We start from the raw sequence: 9524 nt of genomic DNA, 5'->3' as shown, positions 1-9524 counted from the left end.
AACCAAACCCCATAAATTTAAAACTTTGGGTGGCTGTAGACAATCAAAACCAGAGTAACTCACTTAAAATAGAAAGGCATAGAGAATTATGGGTAAATACTTTGAAATTAATTTCTATTTTCATTGGTAATAGTCAGGCCAAATTCTGCAGTGTATAAAAGTTTCTGCTTTTCGCTAGCTCTCTTCTGGCAGCCTGTGAGGCTGATTCCAGCCCTCTTCTCTGCCAGATGGAGCGCAAAGAGGGAAACATCTGCCTCTGTCTGCCAGGGCACTGAAGACATGTCTAACCTAAACTATGTGAATACTCCTTCCAGAGTGGAAATTGCTGCTATTAAGCACAAAGAGGCCAGACATTGTTTTCTTTTGCATCAGGACACGTTTAAGTCACTGCACTTTACCCAAACAATGTAAAGTGAATTGCTATAGATGAGAGGCTGACCCAACACTGCTGTAAAATCATTGATGTTCAGAGGGAGAACTTCGCTGTCAGGCACAGTTTCAGGGGGAAGGCAACTCCTCTCTCACACCCTTCTTTCATAGTGCTGGGAATTAATTTGTTTTCAGTATAGTGCCACTGTTTCCAGTCAGTTTTTGGATCCCAAATGCCATTTTTAGAGAATGACACATAAGACGCAACATGGCCAAGGAATCTGTTCTTCTCAGACCCCAGACCCACACTGCCAACCTGCAGCTGTCAACTTGCAAAGGCACGCACACAGCCCACGGCTCCCCTGCTTCAGAACGTTCCATGTACATTCAGGCTGCACCCATTTGTGAATCAGTTCTTTCATTCTTCACAGTGATGGGGCTCTTCAAACAGCTGAATTCTACTCAGCACAGAAAGGCAATTTCTAACCCACACTTTGAAGATGGAGGGATGCTCAGTGTAAAGGTCTGTAACGGTTCATCTCAAAATGAGCAGCGTACCACAGACATCCATTCTTAGTGTGCCTCTGTATGCGCTGCCTAGAGCCAAGACTCCAGCAGCAGGGCAAAACCAGCAGCGCTGGTGCCAGCAGTTGGCTGTCACCCCACTGTGGTCCCAGAAGGACATAAAGCTGTGGGGATTACAAAACGTTTCTGTAAGTGATAAAGGAAAAGAGAGTATCTCAGTGCACCCCTGCACTCCTGAAATTGCAAATGAACTTGATTATTTTATTTATTGATTTTTAAAAAGCAATACCAAAACACAAACGTTTCAAGAGGCTGTGAAGGGGAGAAAAGGGAATGAAATGATATTGCAAAAAGATATGGGATATTTATTACTAGTGCTTGTTCTGCACCTCATCTGCATTCCTAACATATTAATCTATTCAAATCAATAAGAGTTTGGGGTATGTAAAGAATATGGGACTGGGTTTAATTTTCATGCTAGCCAAAATGATTTTTCTTCAATCATATACTGTATTTGACATATGGCTTTTCTCTCAATCAGTAATTGACTGGTACATGCTTTGTGCTCCAGTGAAGGTAGATTTAATACACTGGACATTGGTGTGAGCTATTTTTGTCTTTTGAATGACAAATTTAATTTTTGCAAGTTGTATTGCACTATTGTTTCTATTAATTTCACATTCTTCACCAGCTCTTTGGTCCCTCATTTCATAACTAATGTTTCACTTCAAGTGAACAAGGATCTTGAAGACACCAAAGATGCCTTGACATCTCTCCATAGACCATGACAGCCTCCTTTATTCTCCACATGTGGAGACATCCAGTGAAGGAAGAAACACAGGACTGTGGTAAACAGACTTAGGAAAAGTGACTCACTGTTTTTTCAGGGATGTTATCCGTGGCTTTTCAGTGCCCAGATCAAGCGGACTAGAGGATTGAGCAATTTACCTAACCAGCTAGTGGAGAACCGCACACATTAAAAAAAAGTGTAAAAGTCACCTTCCATGAGATATCTCTCTTTTTTTGGCTGAAATGTAAATTCATTTTTCTGGTTTTAAAGTAATTTTGAAACTTCATTTTGTGTGTATTGTTTTTTTATGAAAATGAAGGATTTTGATGAACAAAACTCTTAAAAATAGACCCAGATAAATGTCCTAATTAACATCCACTATTTTCTCAGTCTTCTAAAAACTTGCCCTGACTGCTGAAGCTTTGTATTCAATTATATTAAGAATTTATTTTAAGTTCTTAAGACTGCTCACTGCAAGCCTTTCTTGGCTGTATTTCTGACTGCAAGCTTCCCTTTACTTTTATTTTTACTACTTCTTATATGACTGAGAGAAGCCAAATGAAAATCTTTTACTGGCAGTCTTAATACGAACAACAAAGCAACTGGAGCTGTAGAGCACCACTTCTTGGCTACAAACAAGTGGTGAGTGTACAGTGTGGAGGAGGGAGCAGGAAGAAAGGGAACTGCTTGGTCTCAATTTTCCTTCTCTTAAATGTTACACATGCATGAAGTTAATCAGATAGAAGAGGAGATTACAAGAAATAAGATGGGTCTAAAATGTGTTTTATAGGTTCTCAGGGTATCCAAAAAACCAGCCAAGGTATCCAAAAAAACAGCCACGAGACTGTCCCTTCCCTCATTTAGGAGAAAGATCTGAACAATTTGCTTGAAGGCAATGCAAAGAGTATGACTGTAATTCTCCCATAATAATAAAACAATAGCCTTGCTAGACTACTAGTAGGAATTAAAAAAAAAAAAAAAGGAATATTTAGAATTAGCCCCCAGGATTGTCCTCAACAAGCATTAGCTGCTTTTCCTTGTCTGCATTTCTACTTAAGGGCAATACAGAAAGAGAGGAAATGTAAGGAGATGAAAGGGCTGGAGCTTAGGAATAGGGAACTGCAAGATTGCTGCTGGGGGATGTCTTGTGTCTGCTATTTGTCATGCCAAATGGACCACAGGAAGGTAGAAGTCTGAGGGAGCACAGACCTAGGATCGGTCTCACACCTTGAATAGCAGTGAAACTTCCAGCCTTGGCTGTCCTCCCCCCTAGTAGGGGAGCTAGATCCATAGTAGGGATGCTGGGCAGGAATGGTTTTCCAGATGATCTTCATGCTAACCAAAATAATCAAGGTGCATTGATATAGTGCAAATCCTGACTTCTTGATGTGTTTTCTAAATTCCCATGTATCTCTTTTTTTCAAATGCTGATTTTTGTCATTAATTTTAATTAGATTGGCTCTAGCATTGCAGTTAGAGGCATTCTCTTAATACAGCAGAATAAAATGAACCAGCTTGCTCTCTCTAAATACTTTGCCATTTTAAGTGGAGTACCAGGAGAAAAAAAAAAAAAACAAACAAAAAACCAAACAAAAACGAACGTCACGTTACAAATGCAATGAAAAAAACCATCAACATCAATCCAGCCAATGAAAAATGCATTTCTGTTGATGCTCAAGGGCATATGAGAAGTGTTAAAATATATGAGTGAGGAAATGTGCTCTGTCAGATGTACAAATGACAACGATTTGGGGAAAGATTCAAAACATTGTGAAAGAAATTCCAACAGGCATCAACAAGCAGAACAAATACACTTTCTCAGATATGATGTCTGGGAGGTTTTGCAGTAGCTCATTTGACCATATGAGGTGATGATATATAAGGAGATAACATTTTTACTATCCCAGCCTCTGAAGAAAAAAAAAAAAGGATATTAAAATTCACAGCAATGATGCTCATCATCTAAGCTTTGGATAAATCAGTCACACTGAATTCTGTGTGTCACTAGCTTAACCATACATTTTCCCTTGGTATATCTACCACCTGTTGCAAAGAGTAGTTTCTACTTACCTTTTTATTTTCTTTAATATGTCACATTTAGCTCCATCACAGTCTTCAAATGGCATTTTGTTTTCTTGTATGGAAAGAACACTATTTTCCATTCCTACTAAGATAAACTTTTCCCATGCTTTTTCAGTATCTGCCTTGTTTTCTTCTCAGTGACTGTGCACTTTGTGGCACAGGCAGTACTAAACCACTACTGAGAAACTAAAGGTTTTCTTCTGCTGCATAGTGACAGGTTCACTGTGGTTAAGGAAAATGCAGTAGCTCTTAGGTACTGATGTACTTCCCAGTTTGGGTGCTATTTGGCTTTAGAATCTAATTTAAAACCAAGCATGCTGGCAGCAGTGACCTCAACCCATGCATAATTCAGACCCTAACCCACTTCAGGGAAAGATAACTGAACTTCTGCCTCAGTACTACTGCTATTATTACAGGATCTAGTCCTAAGATACTATGCATAATGGAAGCAGTCCCACAGAAATCAGCATCTTGCTCGCATGCATACTTGTTTAAAGGTTGCAGGGCTGGAACCTTCTCAGGCGACCTCTGCCACACAGTTCTTCCTATTGACTCTGCAAAGAATTGACCATAGAGGTAGCAGGCAGCTTGCTACATACGGGACTGGGCTTCAGCTGCCTGTTACTGCTCTCATGCAAGAGTCTTGGTCGTGACTGATGGGAGAAAAGGCTTGTCTCCCGTAGTTTTCCTTATGCAGTGTCTATCATGTTCAAGTCAACCTCTTCAGCTCTTTGACTTGGAAGGACCCTTGACTATGTATACAGTCATTGCAGCCTGTGACTTACAACAGCATGAGAAGCGCTTTCCGCAAATTTGCAGACAACACTGAGTTCTGAAGTAATATTCTGGCAGGAAATTCTTGAACTCACAAAGTTCAAGAATGCAAATGCAAATCTTGCACCTTGGAGGGGGATTATCCCATGCACCAGTACAGGCTGGGGTATGACCAGCTAGGAAGCAGCTCTGCACAAAGCGACCTGGTGTTCAAGGCGGGCAGCAAGCTGAACAAGAGCCAGCAACGTGTCCTTGCAGCAAAGAAGATCAATAGCATCCTGGGCTGTCTTAGCAAGAATGTAACCATTAGGTCCAGGAGGGTGATCCACCACCTCTATTCAGCACTTGTGAGACCATCTCTGGAGTGCTTTGTCCAGAATTTTGACTCCCCAGTGCATGAAAGATACTGACATACTGTAGTGAGTCCTGCACAGGGCAATGAGGATGGTCAGAGCACTTGATGTATGAGGAGAAGCTGAGAGAGACACGTTTGTTGAACCCAGAGAAGTAAATGATGAAGGAGATCTTACCACTTCCTGACCAGAGGACCAGATGGGACACAAGGCAATAAGGGAAAGTTGGAACACCGTAAATTCTGATTAGATATTAGAAGCGCATTTACCAGGAGGGCATTAAAACACCATGCAACCAGAGCCCAGAGAGGCTGTGGGATTTCCATCCTTGGAGATGTTGAAGCCTCGAGTGGACATGGCCCTGAGCAACCTGATCTGATTAGACCTGGTTTTGAGCAGCAGGTTCAGCTAGATGACCACTGAAGATTCCCTTCCAGACTAAATCACTTTTTGAGTCTATGCTCTAAGGATGATGTGGTACAATGAACAAGACAGAGAGAGTGCCAAAATGGAGAAGCCAGAGAGAAGGTGGGGAGGGGGAAGGTTATAATAGTCAAAACACAAACTGGAGAAAAAACAACAGAGAGAGGGTAAATGCTGATTTTTAGTGATATCCTAAGGAAAAACACCTCTGTTGAGAAATGGGGTGTCATTTTAGAAATTAACTACTACAATGTTCACTTTTCTAACATTCTTAAGTACCTTAGAAAAATACTACTCATTGGAAATGCTTTACACTAGAATTATACTACTTTAAGCTATAGGTAGAATAATACATGGTATTTTAAAAGATGTTGTTCCAAAGTGTACAAAGTACTTAAAAGTCTGGAAATGACAAGATTTAGACTGATTTAATTCAGCTGTTTCTACAGATGTACTGAATAATGTTAACGGTGGCATACTGACTTAGTACACAGGCACGAGCTATGTTTCCAGAGGATCCCTGTCTCTCCAAGGAAATGAAGCAGGCACTCAGTACTTCTTAGAAACTTTACTATTTATTTATTGCATTTTTTTCTCCACTGACTTTTTATTGAATACAACAGTATTAATTCCCTTGGGACACTTCTGTGGTCTTTGTGACTTTAGCATATGGGTTCTCATAAACAGTAACGAACATCTCTATCAGATTGGGAGATGGTATATTTCTTCCTGCTTCCTAAGAGGGATTTCATGTACAGACAGACTGAGATTCATCAAAACTGCCCACTGATGGTACGAGAAGTTTGGGTGCTTTGCACCTGATATTTGGGAATATTTAAGAAGCTTGTAATATCTTATGTGTTAAAAACATCCTTGTAATTGAGCTCATTTGTCAACATGAGCTCCAAAACTGAACCCAGGCAAGTCATTCAAACATTTCAAAAATGAGTAACCTATACAGTGGAATACACACTGTGTGAAATTACACTGACCCGCAACTTATGTCATAGGGCTTTGTAGTGACACAGAGGAGACTGTTCAGCTAATAGTTTCAGTAGCTGTTCCTTCAGTGGACTGACCCTCCAGGGAGGAATGGCAGAGATTTTTCCGGTTGACTTCATATCAGTTCACTAAAGGAAAAAAAGATGGTCACAGTACTCCTTAAGTCAAAGACAAATTTCTGAGGCAATGGTGCTTTTACTCTGTTATGAACTCTGCTATTCCGTTTTTTTTCCCTGCTGTCTTTTCCCATTTTGCCTCTATTCGCTTAATCTTTGCTTGTACATTTATGCTGTCTCTGCCTCCTTCTTTCCAGCCCTTCTTGCCCTCTGTGAAGCCCAGGCTGCCTTCCTAACCCTGGAACCCTTGATGCCTGATGGTGCCTAGGACCAAGCGCTTTCTCCTGTGCTCCTTCAGCAGAACATCTCTGAGTCAAGGGGACATCTCCCTGTTTCATGCCCAGAGTGGGCTCTCCCAGGTACTTCAAAAACAGTGGGTGGCCAGGAGGCAGAGGCTGGAGCTTGCCCAAGCATCCATTTCCCGATACACCATTCATTCAGACACAGAAGCTGCAAATGGATGCAGCAAGCTCGCTACAGATGAAATCTTTGGAGAATTTAAGATGCAAACCCACCACTCTCGAGTATAGAAAACTGCAATGCAGCGTGCAGGTTGTGGCTGGGTTTGCGTTTTGGGGAGGGCTGTATGTCAATCTCCTGCTTCTCACTGGGAAACCTGTTGAAGTCTTTGTTATTTGTAGACAGTGAAAATACCTATCTTTCAGACCTCATATGACTGAACTTTAGCTGGAACTTTAAAAAAAAAAAAAAATCAACCTGAGGTAGGTATTTGGCAGAGGCAACTCCAGCCAAAACAGTAAAGGTTTAATAAAGTAAACACAAATTGAGTCTTGTACAGAAAGTGCTGGCAAGATTCACTATAGGTGACAGTGCTATTTCTGCATACAATATGCCAAGTTTTCATGTATACTAGTAAACTCTTGACATTTTCTCCTCCTTATTATGAAATACAGAACAGAACCATGATTCTGCATTTCATACAGTTTTGAGATAGTGTGCTTAGCTTGGCACATCCATACTTTTTATCAATTTTTAAATTCTTTCTCATTTTTTTAATTATACTTGCTATGTTCTTCCAATAGTTAACATTTTACAATTGAAAGGCAACAAAAACATGACTCAAACAAACTAATCGTCTAACACATTATTGTCTGGTACATACCTACTGAAGTAATACCAGACATTAAAAAAAAGAAAAAAAGCCCCCACAAAACCCCAACGCCAAATATCTAATTCCCTTCCAAGTTCTAGCAGTAACAGGTCAATGAAATGCATTTTTTCTTCAGGATTGATGGCAGACTGGTGTTGGTCAATTCACAGATACCCATGGCTGAGAGCCCTTAGAAATACACCTAACTTCTGCTAACATCACACTGTTTGTATATGCACTCTGATGCACCTACTACAGTATCAGGGTACTGAGCTCTGGTGTGTTTTTAACAGAAGAGGGACCTAAATACTTAAGAAAAGGAGAAATAGTTGCAATAAACAGAAGTGTTCTCTAAGACAATACCAGTGGGAAACTAGACCTCATAGCTAACTTCTATGAACAGCTGTAAGATCAAAGCTGTTTGTGCTCTGAGGATCTTACAATGCAAATAATATTCTTTCTCTTTCAGCCTTAAAGGACTATGAGCAGAGTGAAAGGAAACTCAGAAGAAAGTTGGGGAAACCATTACGATTTAATCCTGCACCTTTTGAAATTGATGAGAACACTCCTACAGTTAGAAAGATCAGGATCTTAGAAAACTGAAGCTTTTGGGGAAAAAAGCTAAATAATATTAATAGGGATATAATAATTAGCACTTATGGAACAGATTTTTTTCCTGTTTCTTCACTAGACGATGGCTTTCCTGGCTTGAGTTTTCTCTTCCCATTTCATAGCTCTCCCTCAAATGTAAGTAGCAGCATTCGCTTTAAACTCTGAGGGTTGAATCTTCCTTCTCTTCTTTTTTAATAATCCTTAATGGACATTATACTCGTCTTCGTGTGTGTGTGTGTTTCTATTTTATGAGGGAGAGCTGCTTTAGACAGTGAATTACACTAGCACCCATGTTTAATAACTAATCAAAACATTTGCCCTTGACATTTTCAGCACCGTAATGCTAATTAAGCAAAATAAACAGAGATGAAATGAAATCCGGGCAAAGTACTTATCATTCCCCGAGATTTAATTTGGGAGCAGGACCGCCACTGACGGCAGGGGGAAGCGGGAATTGCAAGTACGGCCGCGCACGAACCAGTATTTTTTTAAACCTTCCGCTAGTCACTTGCGATGTAAAGGTCACGTCAGAAAAGGGATCAAGGTCAGGCACCGCTAGTCCCGCAGCCCAGGCAGCCTCTCCTTCCTCCCGGTTTCTCGCCGTAGCGGTGCCTTAAGGCGGAGCGGGCGGAGGGGGCCGGGGCTGCCCAGCCCCCGCCGCCCTCCCCGGGACACCCTTCGCTCCCACGCGTGACGGCCGCCCACAGGCGCGGAGTCAGGGCGCGCAAGGCCGCGGCTCCGCCGGCCAGACCCCAGCCCCCTTCCCGCCCCCTCCCCGCCCCCTCCGGCACGGCCGAGGACGGCCGCGGGGCCGGGCGCTGAGGAAGCCGCTCGGGGGCGGCAGGGCTGGGCGGGAAAGGAAGGGAGGCGAGCGGCTCCCGGCACCGCCTACGGCGGGGGGGGGGAGGGAGGGAAGTTCCCCAAACTTCGCCCCGGTGGGGCGGAGTGGAGCCAGTAGGGGCCGCACCCCCGCCCCGCTCCCAGCCCCCGCGCACACTGGGTGGCGGTGGCGGCTGCGGCTCCCGCCCCTTCCCTGGCGGAGCGCGGACCGGGCAGGGCCCCGCCGCGGCCACCGCCTCCCCCGGCAGGGGCGGGCAGGGGGAGGAGCGCGCCGGGCCGGGCCGGGCGGCGCCGGAGGGACTAGGGGGAGCTGCTGCACCTGATACACCGCGGCGGGAGCCGGCGAGGGAAGGTGGGAGGGAGGGAGCGGCGCTGCCCGCCGCCTGCGAAAGCCTCTCCCCGCCGTTAGTCAGCGCTGGTCTCGCTGCTTCTCCCTCCTCCCGCCCCTTCTGCGCGGAGCTGAGCTCTCGCTCCTGTTCCCCTCGGGGCCGGCGGCAGCGCGTCCTCTTCCTCCTCCTTCCCCTCGG

The sequence above is a fragment of the Leptosomus discolor genome, chromosome 1, assembly GCF_034619465.1.
Source record: "Leptosomus discolor isolate bLepDis1 chromosome 1, bLepDis1.hap2, whole genome shotgun sequence".
Taxonomy (NCBI): Eukaryota; Metazoa; Chordata; class Aves; order Leptosomiformes; family Leptosomidae; genus Leptosomus; species Leptosomus discolor.
This window is presented reverse-complemented; position numbering follows the sequence as displayed.